We start from the raw sequence: 15,036 nt of genomic DNA, 5'->3' as shown, positions 1-15,036 counted from the left end.
GATAGTTTGCATGGTGATAAGCATAGATAGAAAATTGATGTATTAGTATAGAATTGTAGAAACAATAATAGTAGTAGCCATGTTGTTGATTTTGGGTATTTCTTATGTTCAACATTGACATTTTGTTTTTTGTATTCCTTTTTGTAAACCCCAATCCCTCACCCTATGCTTTACTGGGAAAAACCTTAGAAGTAGGAATAGATATATAGAAATAGAATAGCGTAGTATAGAGGGGATTTTTTTTTATTTGGGGGGATTAGCAATAGCATAGACATTAAAGGTAAGTATTAAGATTCACAAACACTGACCTTGGGAAGGTCTGGAATTCGTGAAAGGGGACAAATGAAGGAATGGAATTCACAAGGAGGAAGCCATGAGAAGAGAACTGTGTAAAAGACCAAAGGTCATTAGAATGGGGGGCAGTTGAGGGAGCCCATGGACAATCAAGGAAGTCTGTTATTGGCTTCTGTAGGAACAGGAGCCACCAGAGAGGATACTCCTGGAAGAAGAGATATTTCCTGGTCATTTCCCAATACCTCAGTGAACCCAGCAGCCTTATCATCTTGCTTTGAACTGAAGGGGGATCATGTGAAGTGTTCAGCAGCCTTCTTCTCAAGGGGTTCACCAGAAGAGGAGCTGAGACCACATAAGATCAGTCTCTCTCTCTCCTTGTGCCTGCTTGCCTAGAAACTATCACCATTTCTCTTAGATAGTGTGGAAGAGCAGAAGCAGTTCTATCTTTAGGCAGAGAGGGAAAAGACAAACCTCAGCTTTGGCCAAGGATTTCTAAGGGTTGGACTGATTGATCTTCATTCTAGTTAGGGACCCCTCATCCTTCTATCCAGACCTTTCCTTGTTATTCACTATTAAATCACATTTCAGCTAAAGAACAAAGCAGGCAGATTAGTTATAAAGAGGGTTAAGGAGGACTGGTGGGAGAAGGGTTATTTGGAGGGAGATTTCTATTAGATCCAGGTTAAGCTAAATCCTGGGTCAAAAGCCATTGACCTTCCTCCAGCAAGGGGTTTGACCAGAAGGGACATCCAGGGGTTTAGGTTTTGCAACCAGCATTTCTCCACTCCTGTGATGTTCCCAAACGTGGTTCTGACCTCTACATTTACCTGTGCCACCATATTACCCAGTAAAGGACACAGGGTAGCCATTGGCTCTCTGTCTGGATAAAGAAGGAATACCCGTGGGGGTTAGCTCACCAACTCATTCTATCTAACCATTATATCATCATCCCAGGGATTTCCCTCTTTTCCCTTTAATAATGGGAAATGAAAGGAAATGATCATGATTGATATTACTTTTAAAAGTCTAATCTGACAGAATTCTAATTTCTCAGTTTCTTAAAATATTCAGGAGAGAGAGAGACAGAGACAGAGAGAGACAGAGACAGAGAGAAACAGAGAGAGAGACAGAGAGACAGAGACAGAGAGAGACAGAGAGACAGAGAGAGAGAAAATTCTAGGAAAAGGGTCCGTGGAAGGCTCCCTTCAAAAGTCCCAATCCACAATCCCACTGAGGATTTTAGACTACTGTCATTGAGAGTTTTATTGGAGGTATTCAGGAGTTCAGAAAGGACAGATCTCCAAAGAAATAGGCTCCTTCCCAACTTCAGGGAATCCATCTCCCTCCTCTGGCTCCCAGCTGGAAGTGGAGTTGCATGTTGATCTTCAAGCTTCTGATTCTCTCCTAGAATTCTCAGTTTTTTCTTCTTGCTCCTCCCCTACTCTCTCTTCAGCTAGTCTCTCTCAGAGACTGTTCTCCATGTAGAATGTCTCTTATCTTATCTTACAAATAGCATATTGACACATGGGTCATCTTACATTTTGACTACTAACAATGAAATATATGTTATAAAATTCAAATCTATGATTTTTCCCCTCTTTTCCTCACCTAGCCATCCACATATCACTACCATTTTTACTGTGTAAACAAAAGATACAAACAAGAGAGGACTACTTTGCATTTTTTTTTAATTTCTTGGACTCCCATAGACAAGGAATTCACAACCTGATGGCCAGCCAGTTGATGATAAACCTTTCTTAATTTACCTAGGCTTTCCCTTTGACATCAGAAACAGTCTGTAGCTAGACCCATAATAGAAACTATACCTTTTTAGTAAAACCTGCCAAAACTCAAATGGCACAGCCTTCTAGAATTCAGCATCACCTCCATGACAAAACGATGCAGCAGAATAGGGTTTTTTCCTAAAAGTTTTCTATCTATTTATCTGATTTGCTATATATTCAAAGAGACTATATAATATACACATATATCATATATACATATATAGAAAGTATAGCATATTAAATAAAGTTATCAAGAAGTGAAGACTCTGGTTCAAATCATGTCCACGATACTTACTAGTTAAATGACGTCAGTCTAGAAATTTAAACCTTTTCTGCTTCAGGCTACTCAATAGGCCTTATTGACTAAGTTATAGATGGTTGTGATATGTACTGGTGGCAGGAATTCTTAAACTGGGAGTTTTACATTTCGAGGAAGTTAGTGAAACTTTATATATTTTAGTAGTATATTTCTATTCATACACACATATGCACATTTATATTAATATACATGTATTTTAACAGTTTTTTTATATAAAACTGGGACCTGGAACACCCCTGAAGAGCTAAAGAACATTACACAGAAGGTGATGGAAAGATTAGAGTTGGGTACAAGCAGTCTATAGTAACATGTAATCAACTAAAAAACTGAAGGATAACAGAAATAAAAATTGTCATCAAAAAAAGTGATGATAAGCTGTTCATCTGGCCCAAGTAAACTACTTTTTTAAACCCTTACCTTCTGTTTTAGAATCAATACTGGGTATTTGTTCTAAGGCAGAAGAGCAGGAAGTGCTAGGCAATCGGGGTCAAGTGACTTGCCCAGGGTCACACAGCTAGGAACTGTCTGAGGCCAGATTTCAACCTAGGACCTCCCATCTCTAGGCCTGGCTCTCAATCCACTGGGCCACCCAGCTGCCCCCTATAGCTAATATTTTACAGAAAACTATGTAATTATGTATTGCATTGAGCTTACTCAGACACTGAAAATTGTTTTTTAATTTTTAGTTTTTGTTAAAAAAAAATCCAACAGGGCAAATCAATGAGGGATTTGGAAGGATGGAGTGAACAGAATCATGGGGATTGGTGGCATTAGTGTCACCTTCACTCCTATGCCTAGGAGGTTGGTTCCTGGGGAGGGAGAGGAAATCACACTCCAGGGACAGTACCATCAGGTTTTAGAGTCACTCCAAAAAGTTGATTAATCAACTGTTTTCCTAATCAGTGATGGCCTCCTCAGAGGGTACTCCCAATTTCTGTCAAAACATACAAGATGAACAGCTATTAATGTATTTGCCGTAAAATAAAAATAAACCATGGCAAACGGGTGCATGGAGATTGCAAGGAGGAAAGAGGAAAGGCAAAGGTGCAAAGTAACTTGGCACAGATATCTATTGCAGGAACGAGGGTTTTCCTGCATTAACTTATTCTGCTCTTGGAGAAAGACTCCCAGAGGAGTGGAGTAATTAAAGGCATCTGCCTTCTTCCTGGCCCAGAGCCATGGGAGGGAGAAATTGTTATTAGGCATAGTTGGGGGGTTATCTCACCCAAAATGGCAAATGCATTATGGTCATAGTCCCCCACCCAGCTGCACTGCTAAACTAAGCAGTACTTAGTAATGGACACTCTCAGAATCTCTGAAGGAGAGAGCAGGAAAAAAATAAAATATTTTGACTACAAAAGTCTATATAGCTTGGGGGCAGCTGGGTAGCTCAGTGGATTGAGAGTCAGGCCCAGAGATGGGAGGTCATAGGTTCAAATCTGACCTCAGACACTTCCTAGCTGTGTGACCCTGGGCAAGTCACTTAACCCCCATTGCCTAGCCCTTACCACTCTTCTGCCTTGGAGCCAATACACAGTATTGACTCCAAGATGGAAGATAAGGGTTTTTAATTTTTTTTAATTAAATTTAAAAAGTCTATATAGCCTCAAGACAGCAACTGGACCTTCAGTGCCTATGTTATGGCTTCTTCTTTCTCTCAATAACTCTCTCCCAAACATTCTACCAATAATCTCAGAATCTATCTTTATACCTTTGTGATATATTATTCCCCTATCTATAGTCAATATATTAGCAAGACTGGACTTCTCAGGGTTTTTCACATGGTACACTCTGTTTTCTATGTCCAAGCCTTTGCTCTAGCTGTCCACCCTGCTCAATATGAATTCTCTCTTCTTCTCTGACTCAGATTCAATCCTTCTCTTCCTTCGACACTCAGCTCCAGCACCAACTCCTAGATAAAAGCTTTCCTGATTTCCATAACTACTAGTGCCCTTCCTCTCAAACTACTTTGTATTTAAATACTTTGTCACCATTTTGAACTTATTTGGTATATATTTATTCTAAAAACCCTACCATACACATACACATGCACAGATAGCTAGCTACATATATATATACATATGTATATATATTCCCTTCTGATGTCTCCATATATATCTTGTATTGTCGAGTTATTTACATGATGTCTCCCCATAAAAATATGAGCTCCTTGAAGATATTTTTGCTACTTAGCACCAAGCATGATACATAATAATTAATAATTGCTTTTTAAATAGTTGATTGCTATTGTCTCCCTTGACAGCATTTAAGTATCATAAAAAGAAAAGTGTTGGGTTTTTTTGTCTCTGTATTATCAGTGCCTGACACCTCATAGATAGTTTATTATTTAGTATAATAATTGTCGGTTGATTGATTCTGTTCCTGATATGCTCAGTTGCATTAGAGCTACCATGAAAATGGTTTCTTTAAAAAGCCAATCCCATAAAAATTCACAGCCTTTTAAAAATTCCATTTTGACATTGTAGTTGGAAATGTTTTTATACTCTAGATTCCACATGAGGCTATAACATGCTACAACCATTTCTAGACTGCTCCTCCCAAAAAATTGCCTGTTACAAAAAAAAAAAACAACTACAGAAAAAGTTAAGTCCCACTCATAGCTAAGGAAAAAACTACAGGGACTTAGAGGAAAGTAAATACATTTTTTTGTTTCTGGCATACCTCACTCTAATAGATAAAAGTTGGTAATATCAGCATTTTACTAAATGCTTGGATAAATAAACAATAGCCAACACAACTTGCTTTTTTATGTCTCTATGAAACAATCAATCCAAGACTACCCAAAGAAAGGTGATACTTTAGGGTAATTAGAGTTTGGGGGTGGCAAGAGAAGAATTTTATAACTTTCTAAGGAAAAATATATTACTTTTACTTCCTTCCCTGAACAAGTTGAAACCATTTTAAAGTTGTTATAAAGTAAATGAAAAAATCCAGAAATGCATTTAAAATGCAATTACATAAAAAGGAAAGGGGAAAGTCATAGACATTTGGGGTTCAGTGAAAAGTCTAGAGCTATTTTTCAAATGTTTTGGGTTCAGCAAAATTCATTTTGCCAAGCTCTATTCCCCTAATTCTGAAAAGCTATGCATATTTCAAAGGAAATTTGATCCATATGTTTCTGATTCATTTACACTTAACTCATCAAAATGTTGTTTTGTAAGTGCTATTTGATGTCCAAAAAGCCTCATGAGCCTTTTCTTTTTGAACCTGGAAGCTTTATGTTGCCAGCAATAAAGAGAATTCAGACCCTGAAACATTGAGTCCTGCTTCCTAGAGATTCCTTAACTAAACATAATCTACTCACTCGTTTACTTACCAAATGGCTGGTGACTCAGAGAGAGAGTGGCAGGTGAATCTAAAGAATAGCAAAGAACAGGGCTTCTTAACCTTTTGTGTGTCTAATACTTTTGGTTGTGTGGAGAAGTCACGGGATCCCTCCTCAGAATAAGATTTTTAAACATATAAAATAAACACATTGGATAACAAAGTATACTTGTCAAATGAATATTTTTAAAACAATTCACAAAGCCCAGGTTAAGAACCCTTAATGGGACTGGAAAAGAAGATGACAAAAAGAACTCCATGCTAAAGCTTGAACTCAGCACCACTTAATTAACAGACTTGATACCCAGCAAATCCTTCCAGGTTCTTCAAAGAAATAAAAGCTACACATCTTAGCCTTAGAATGTTTTCCTCAGCTATTATCCATTACTAAATATGCTTTTTGTAATACTACAACACAAATTTATTTCTTCTTAATACAAATATTTTATCATACTCTACAAAGGCAACTATGTTTTCTTTACATATTTTCAAAGGCATAGCAGTGGATAGAGGGGTGGACATGGAGTCAATAAAAACATGGTTCTAATCCGATATCAGGTACTTATAAGATGTGTAATCAGTGAGAGCTTCAGTTTCCTTATCTGTAAACTGAGAATAATGGTATCACTTACCTCAAAGGATTGTTTTAAGAATGAAATGATAATGTCTGTAAATCACTTTGTGAACCTTGAAGTTCCATGTAAATATCAGTTATTACTATCCTTATCATTTATAATTACTATTTGTTTTGGATCTTTAGAGCTTTATCTTTAGTCATACTAAACTTTTTAGTTAATGAACAGACATTTTCAACTGTCATTTATTGTCGGGATTTTTTTTTTTACTTCTGTGACTTCAGACAGTAGCTTTGCTTTCTTTAACATTATTTCATGCTATACTTACTGTACTTTTTGACTTGGATGTGCTTATTTTCTGCCAATGATTCAGAATAACTTTTCAAGTAGATCTGACATAATGCAGTTAGGATGCTATACTTTGATAGATGTGGGAAAAGCTGAAAGCCCTTAAATGACAATGAGCTACAAGGGTTTAAAAGTTCTTCTCCCACTTAATCAAAGCAACTAGAATAATTTCTGATGTTTGAACTTATCAAATAGTTAAACCAGATGACTTCTATTTCAAAAGATATGTGGTAGGTTATGAGTACTTTTTCTATGAACACAGGTATCTCAACGTCTTCCACTCCTTTGAGAATGATCTTCATAAACTACACCAACAACAATTTTAAAAATCATCATATGTAGACCAACTTTCTGGTGAAGAGTATCCCCTAATTCAATTAGATTAGTCCTTAGACAGCACAAACAGTTTGCTACAAGACACATATGAGAAGCCTTTCCAGATCAGACCTGCCAAGATTTTTTTATCTACCAAAATATCCTTCAAAAACCAAGTCATAGGTTTAGACCTAAATGAAAATTTATACTCCATATTCTCCAATGGTTCTAATTTTACAAATGAAGAAAATGAGGTTTAGAGTACATTCTTTCCTGGGTCCTCTTCCATTCTCCCCCTATAGGAGCAGAGTCAAGATGGTGGCTTAGAAGCAGCAGAAGTTCAGAAATCTGAAAACCCTTCCTTACTGATCCCAAACTTACTGCTCCTAGGAGACTGAAAATCAAACCCAGCAGCAAGACAGAGCCAAGGAACCCTACTGCTGGACTCAATCCAAAAGGTACGCCCCCCCCAAAAAAGCTGGAATCCGAGAACACTCGGGTTTAAGGGGAAGGCAGAAAGAAGGTCCCAAGACCCCTCCTACACTACCTAGAGCAGAGGGGAACCTCTGGGCAGGCAAAGGAGCTGGTCTGGAGGGTGTACCTTGCAGGCAGGGCTGTGTCAGGTTCAGAGCATTGAACACAGGTGGGGGGGGGGGGGGGGGAAGGAGCTGGAGAGGGAGCACAGAGTTGGCAGCCTGGACAGAGCTAGGAAGACCCTCCATATTGCTCTAGCCTTCCAGGAGGTTTTGGCCTCAGGGCACATCCAGCCCAACCCAGCTAAACTTAATCCCATCAAAAGTCTTCAGAGGTCAGGGAAGCCCAAACTCCAACAACCCTCCCTCACAGACTTCTGGACTTCAATTTAATCCAATCAAAAGCCTCCAGAGGACAGGGAAGCTAAAACTACAACACCCTTCCTCCACAGACTCCAGGGAGAAACCTTCTGTCAAAGTTCCAAGAGGGAAGACTGACAGAAACCCCCCAAACCATTCTCCCCCTATATTCTTTCACTTGTTGATCTTGTGAATTCCTTTGTACTTAATTATTATTTCTAAGCATATATTTCTCAGGTGTTTTTCTCTAGCTCTAACCTCCCTCCTGATCTTCAATCTTACATCTCCTCTTACCTACTAGACATCTCTGACTGCAGGTCCAAAGACATATTAAACTGATCATATCCAAAGTTAAACTCATCATCTTTCCTCCAAAATCTTTCCCTCTTCTTAACTTCCCTTTTACTATTAAGAGAACCACCATCCTCCAAGTTACACAGGTTGCCAACCTAGATGTGATCCCCAACTCCTCACTTTCATTCCTCTCCCATAAGAGGTTGCCAAGTCTTGTCATTTATCATAACCCCTTTTTCTCCTCTAATCTCTCCTGCATCATTCTGGTGTAAGCCCTGATCATTTCACATCTGGACTATCTCAAAAGCTTCCTGGGTTGTTTCCCTGTCTTGTCCTCTAATCCACCCCTAACTCAGCTGTCAAACTGAACTTCCTAAAGCACAGTGTGGCCATGTCATCCCCTATTTTTTAAAAATTATAGTTGTTCTCTATCATCTCTAGGATAAAACATGAAATTTTGTGTTTAGTTTTTATAATCTTTCAAAATTTATTCCCTTCCTACCTGGCTAGGCTTCTCACAACTTCTGCCTCATTCCCTTCCCCCATGTCCTCTCTGATCCAGTGTAATTGGCTGCCTTGTTTCTGAAAGAGAGTCCTTCTGACTGTGGACATTTTCAGTGACTAATTTCCATGTCTAGAATTTTCTCTTCATCTACTCTTCCTATCTGTCTCGGCTTCCTCCAAGTTTCAACTAAAATCCCATCCTTGTCGGTCCTCCTTAATCTTTCAGTCCTCCTGAATTTATTAGTCCTCCTGAATTTTAGTAGTTTCTCCCAAAGCTATTCTCAGTTTATCCTGTATGTATTTTACTTGTATTAAGTAGTTTGTATGCTGTCTTTCCCATTGGACTGAACTCCTGGAATAAGAACTGTTTTTTGCCTTTCTATCCCCAATATTTAACACAGTACTGGCACATAATAGGTAGTAGGTGCTTAATAAATACTTAACTTGATTTAAATGAGGCATTATCATAGGATTTCCATAGAGACTAGCCAGATTATTTGAACAAAAGAAGTATTTGATAAGGGCCCCCATATATTACCCCAATAGTTTTTAAATAATCTGTTTTCAATACTTTTAAAGCCCCCTCCATTTTGGAAAAAAAAAAAAAGCTCATTCTGAAAATTCCTATTTTTATATAGTACTGATTAAACATCATCCTGCATGTGGCACCCCTGCTGCAACTGTGATTCTGGTTACATCTCCAAACAATCAATAATAGACTATGATGTCATTTAAATGGGTCCTGTAAATGATCTCTCACATTTTTTCCATCAGTGCACTGAAAGAATTTTGTTGTGCACAACCCACAGACCAAGAACAAAGAGATGGGGAGTGCTCCCAAACTCAGACTGACTTCGACCAACAAATATTTATTGAGAGCCTGGTGCCTAAACATCACTGTGCCAGAAGCTGTGGGGGATACAATGAGCTAGATGCTATGGAGACCCACACTGAATCCAAGATTGGAATGGGAACATCTTATAGAAGGGACACATTTGAAATGCACATTCTATTCCCTAGCCCTCCTAATTGGTTGATGTACAAAATGCCACATGTACACACAAGAAAGTTTAAAGGAAATACTGTTCACATTTTCAAGCTGGAATTTTCAAATTCATACAAATATATGATTTTTGTTATACATGGTTGGGAGGAATCAATCTTTATGTTTAAATACATAGGTTTACAAAATACCATGGAAAAAAGTGAAGAAAACTGATTATGCTTATATTCTGATTATGTTTATGGGTGAGCAGGATGTCTGCATCTATAAAAACTGTAACCCACCCTTCCCACACACAGCTTCTCACCCTTAAAAGATCTATCCAATGTGCCATAAACCTTTCTCTAGTTCTTGTAATATCCCAAGAGCACTTAGTCTGTCCATCTGGTGCCTCATGTTCTCACTATGTGATCAATTTACCTCATTATCCTAATGATATCATTGACCTCAATTCTTGCATCCAAATGTCTGTTGGTAACATGCTTCTTTCTCATTGTGTCCACCAGGTCCCTCTGATGATGGTAATTAGAATGATTTCAAGATCACACTGTTCCTTGTATTGGAGCCATTGAGTTTCACCCAAAGAAAACGCATGTTCAGGAGTCGGGCTTTGGTGGAAATAACCAATTTGGAATCCTTAAATGAACTAACTATACAGTTTCCCAGTTGCAATCCAGTTCAATTTCCTCTTCATCCTCAATTGTGAGCCCAACTCACTGACCTCATGTAACCAAGATACACAATACTGATGGGTTGATTCAATAGGATGCTTGCTCAAATATATGGTCTACAGTATCCATGCTGTAAGTTTCCTCAGCAATGTCTACAGTGATGCAAAATAAATCTAGTAAGATTACAAAGCATAAAATACCATGTAAAAATATCAAAGAACTTCATCTTCAATGAGATGCTAATGAGTAGTATGCTAAGTGCAAAAACTAAAAAAAAAAAAGGATGCTTTCCCATATTTTATGTCTGGTAACCATTTGGAGGGGAAGGGGGATTAAGGGCATTATCTATTCGATGCAATTTATCAAATCCAATGGGAATTTATTAAGCATCCCCTATATAAGTGAAGAAACACTGAGTACTAAGAATATGAAAAACAGTCCTTGCCCTCTAGGTTCTTACATGATACTAGAGGGATACAGTATGTACATAGATAAGTTTTCCCAGGAGTTACTATATTTAAATACTAATTCCACAAAGTAATTTCTGTTCTCTAGTTTATAGAACACTAAATTGTTGTTCCAGTTTTTCTTATTTAATATTATTCTAATCTACTTCACTGGTATTTTTTTTTAATTTTTTAATCAGTACTAAGTAGTTCTGGTGATGATTGACTTGTGTGAGGTCTGTAAGTGCTATTTCCCCTTCAAGAGCTACTCTTTTTAAAGGTGGTTTAGAAGGAAAATCAGGGATTTGTCTTTAACTTTTCCATATATTCCTGAAATGATAATATATAACTTTTGAGCGGGAGACTGTTATCTAGTAAGCAAGGAGATTCCACAACTCTCAAGGTATGTAACATAATTCCATCTACGCCAGCTCCAAGTTATATTGGCCTCGTGGGTACCTGCTGTTTATAGTTTTTTCACCCTTACCTTCTGTCTTAGAATAAATATTGTGTATTAGTTCTAAGGGGAAAAGGTGGTAAAGGTCAGGTACCTGGGATTAAGTGACTTGCCTATGGTCACATAGCAACAGAGTATTAGAGGTTAGATTTGAACCCAGGACTTCCTATCTCTAAACCTGGCTCTCAATCCACCTAGCTGTTCTCTGTATTTACCTTTAATAGTCAAAGGACATAATCTATTCAAAGCAAAGGAATTTAATTTAAAAAGGCATGTCAAGGAAGGAAAAAAAATAAAACATTTATTTCATAAACCTGAATTATACTCTCCCACAAAATACATGTATCATCTATGGCAATTGTGGACATATAGAGAAGTATATATATAGGCTACACATGTAGCCTGAGCATATACGTGGGAAAGCATACATGTAGGGAACACTTGTGATCCAGAGAATGTGTGTAAAGGGGTAAATAATACCTCTAATACTGTGAGTTAATGATACATTCTGATGATGTTATTATGCTACTCCCACTGGGTCTGTTCCCTCCTTATCTATCACAGATGTTCCTCTACTGAATAGTGCTCAATTAATTATAACAATGTTTATTGGATTTGATTAGGTATTGTCCTATTGTTGGATGTTGTTCATTTATTCTCACTAGACACAGCCAAGAATAGTTCCACTGAACATATGACCATGGAGCTATTCTTTGCTTCCAGCTTTTGACTGGAGCCACAATCTTAGATATCTCTTCTTCATGAGAAGAGTTGACTCTTCTGGTCTCTTTTATTTCAAAGCCAGAAGCTTTAATATAATTGTTTTAGGAAATCTTTCATCCTTGGCCACAGTACCAGTAATAGTCCTCAGGAAAGGGCATGGTAATTAACCCCCTTTAAGCTTTGTTCCTTTAATTAGTGACTGGTCTTATTCCCTCAGTCTTAGCTATTTTCAACTCCACAGTGTAAGATTCTCAACTCCAAATGCTACTATCTTTAGAAAATAAAGCAGAAATATGGCTAACAAAATAAATAATGCTTTTAGGCTTATCTGCTTAAAATTCAACTCATTGGTTCAAAGGCTATTATCTCTTTTTTTTTTTAATATGTTTTATTTGATCATTTCCAAGCATTATTCATTAAAGACATAGATCATTTTCTTTTCCTTCCCCCCCATCCCCCATAGCCGATGTGTAAATCCACTGGGCATTACATGTTTTCTTGATTTGAACCCATTGTTTTGTTGATAATATTTGCATTAGAGTGTTCATTTAGAGTCTCTCCTCTGTCGTGTCCCCTCAACCTCTGTATTCAGGCAGTTGCTTTTCCTCGGTGTTTCCACTCTCACAGTTTATCCTTTGCTTATGAATAGTGTTTTTTTTCTCCTAGATCCCTGCAAGTTGTTCAGGGACATTACACCGCCATTAATGGAGAAGTCCATTATGTTCGATTGTACCACAGTGTATTAGTCTCTGTGTACAATGTTCTCCTGGTTCTGCTCCTTTCACTCTGCTTCAATTCCTGGAGGTCGTTCCAGTTCACATGGAATTCCTCCACTTTATTATTCCTTTTAGCACAATAGTATTCCATCACCAACATATACCACAATTTGCTCAGCCATTCCCCAATTGATGGGCATCCCCTCGTTTTCCAGTTTTTGGCCACCACAAAGAGCGCAGCTATGAATATTCTTGTACAAGTCTTTTTGTCCATTATCTCTTTGGTTCAGCAGTGTTATGGCTAGATCAAAGGGTAGATATTCTTTTGTCGCCCTTTGGGCATAGTTCCAAATTGCCCTCCAGAATGGTTGGATCAGTTCACAACTCCACCAGCAATGAATTAATGTCCCTACTTTGCCACATCCCCTCCAGCATTCATTACTTTCCTTTGCTGTTATGTTAGCCAATCTGCTAGGTGTGAGGTGATACCTCAGAGTTGTTTTCATTTGCATCTCTCTGATTATAAGAGATTTAGAGCACTTCTTCATGTGCTTGTTAATAGTTTTGATTTCTTTATCAGAGAACTGCCTCTCCATGTCCCTTGCCCATTTTTCAATTGGAGAATGGCTTGATTTTTTGTACAGTTGATTTAGCTCTTTATAAATATGAGTAATTAAACCTTTGTCAGAGGTTTCTATGAAGATTTTTTCCCAATTTGTTGTTTCCCTTCTGATTTTAGTTACATTGGCTTTGTTTGTACAAAAGCTTTTTAGTTTGATGTAGTCAAAATTATTTATTTTACATTTTGTGATTCTTTCTATGTCTTGTTTGGTTTTAAAGCCTTTCCCCTCCCAAAGGTCTGACATGTATACTATTCTGTGTTTACCCAATTTACTTATGGTTTCCTTCTTTATGTTTAAGTCACTCACCCATTTTGAATTTATCTTGGTGTAGGGTGTGAGGTGTTGATCTATTCCTAGTCTCTCCCACACTGTCTTCCAATTTTCCCAGCAGTTTTTATCGAATAGTGGATTTTTGTCCCAAAAGCTGGGATCTTTGGGTTTATCGTATACTGTCTTGCTGAGGTTGCTTGCCCCCAGTCTATTCCACTGATCTTCCTTTCTGTTTCTTAGCCAGTACCAAATTGTTGTGATGACTGCTGCTTTGTAATATAGTTTTAGGTCAGGGACTGCAAGGCCCCCATCATATGTGTTTTTTTTTCATTATTTCCCTGGATATCCTTGATCTTTTGTTCTTCCAAATGAACTTTATTATGTTTTTTTCTAAATCAGTGAAGAAGTATTTTGGTAGTTCAATGGGTATGGCACAAGGCTGTTATCTCTTAACTGAGTTATGGTAGGCATTCCATATGCTTACTGATTTTGCATTAGTTTGGGAGTCATGTAATGTCTGTCAAATATGATATGGAGATAGAAGAGATAAGATTTAGACTCTTATAGGAAATAAGTCAATTCCTAATAAACTCCAAACTTCTATTTTCAATTGAACAACAAATGCCCTAATTTCTCCATTATACTAATTTTTTTTCATTAAATATTATTTAAAACAAGAGCTATAAATCCTACCATTTGGGAGTTGTAAACCTTTTTATGTTAAGTGCACAAAATTTTTATTATCATGGTGCTTGCTGTCATGGAATTTAACCTGTAGAGTATACCACATAAATGATATCCTTTTTTGGAACATTTCTTGATGCAATAGAAATATGACTAGGTTTGGAATCAGATGAGTCTGATGGACAAGCCCTGCTTGTTATGACAAGAAGATGACTTCATCTTTCTGGGTCTGTTTCCTCACCTATAAAATAAAGGAGTTAATGGCAAATAAAGTTCCTTCTAGTTCTTTTATTCTTGTGATTTGCCCAACATTACAGTGAAAGAAAGAGAATAAAGGTAATGGGTATTAGAGAGTTTCTTATGGAGGAAATGACACTGCTCAAAAGTCTCTATTAATATTTTTTTTAAATAATGCCACCACCAAAACCTGGAAATGAAAGGAATGTCCATCAATTGGGGAATGGCTGAAAAAGATATGATTGTAATAGAATGCTATTGTGCCATAAGAAATAACAAATGGAAAGATTTATATAAACTGATGTAAAGTGAAGTGAGCAGAACCAGGTAAATGCTGTACATATTGACAACAATAATGTTTGATGATCAACTATGAAGAATTACTTTACTTTCAACAAGGCAAGGATACAGGAAAACTCCAAGGGATTTACAATGAAAAAGAAGGAACAGATGGAGAATGAATACAGCTTGAAATAAGCTACTCTTCATTTTATTTCCTCCATGAATTTTTCACTAATGTAAGCAATTTATGTCTTGTTTCACAACACAACAGAGAAAGATATATTATATTGTAATATATGTATAAGTATCATAT

This window comes from Monodelphis domestica, chromosome 3 (genome assembly GCF_027887165.1).
Source record: "Monodelphis domestica isolate mMonDom1 chromosome 3, mMonDom1.pri, whole genome shotgun sequence".
Lineage (NCBI taxonomy): Eukaryota > Metazoa > Chordata > Mammalia > Didelphimorphia > Didelphidae > Monodelphis > Monodelphis domestica.
This window is presented reverse-complemented; position numbering follows the sequence as displayed.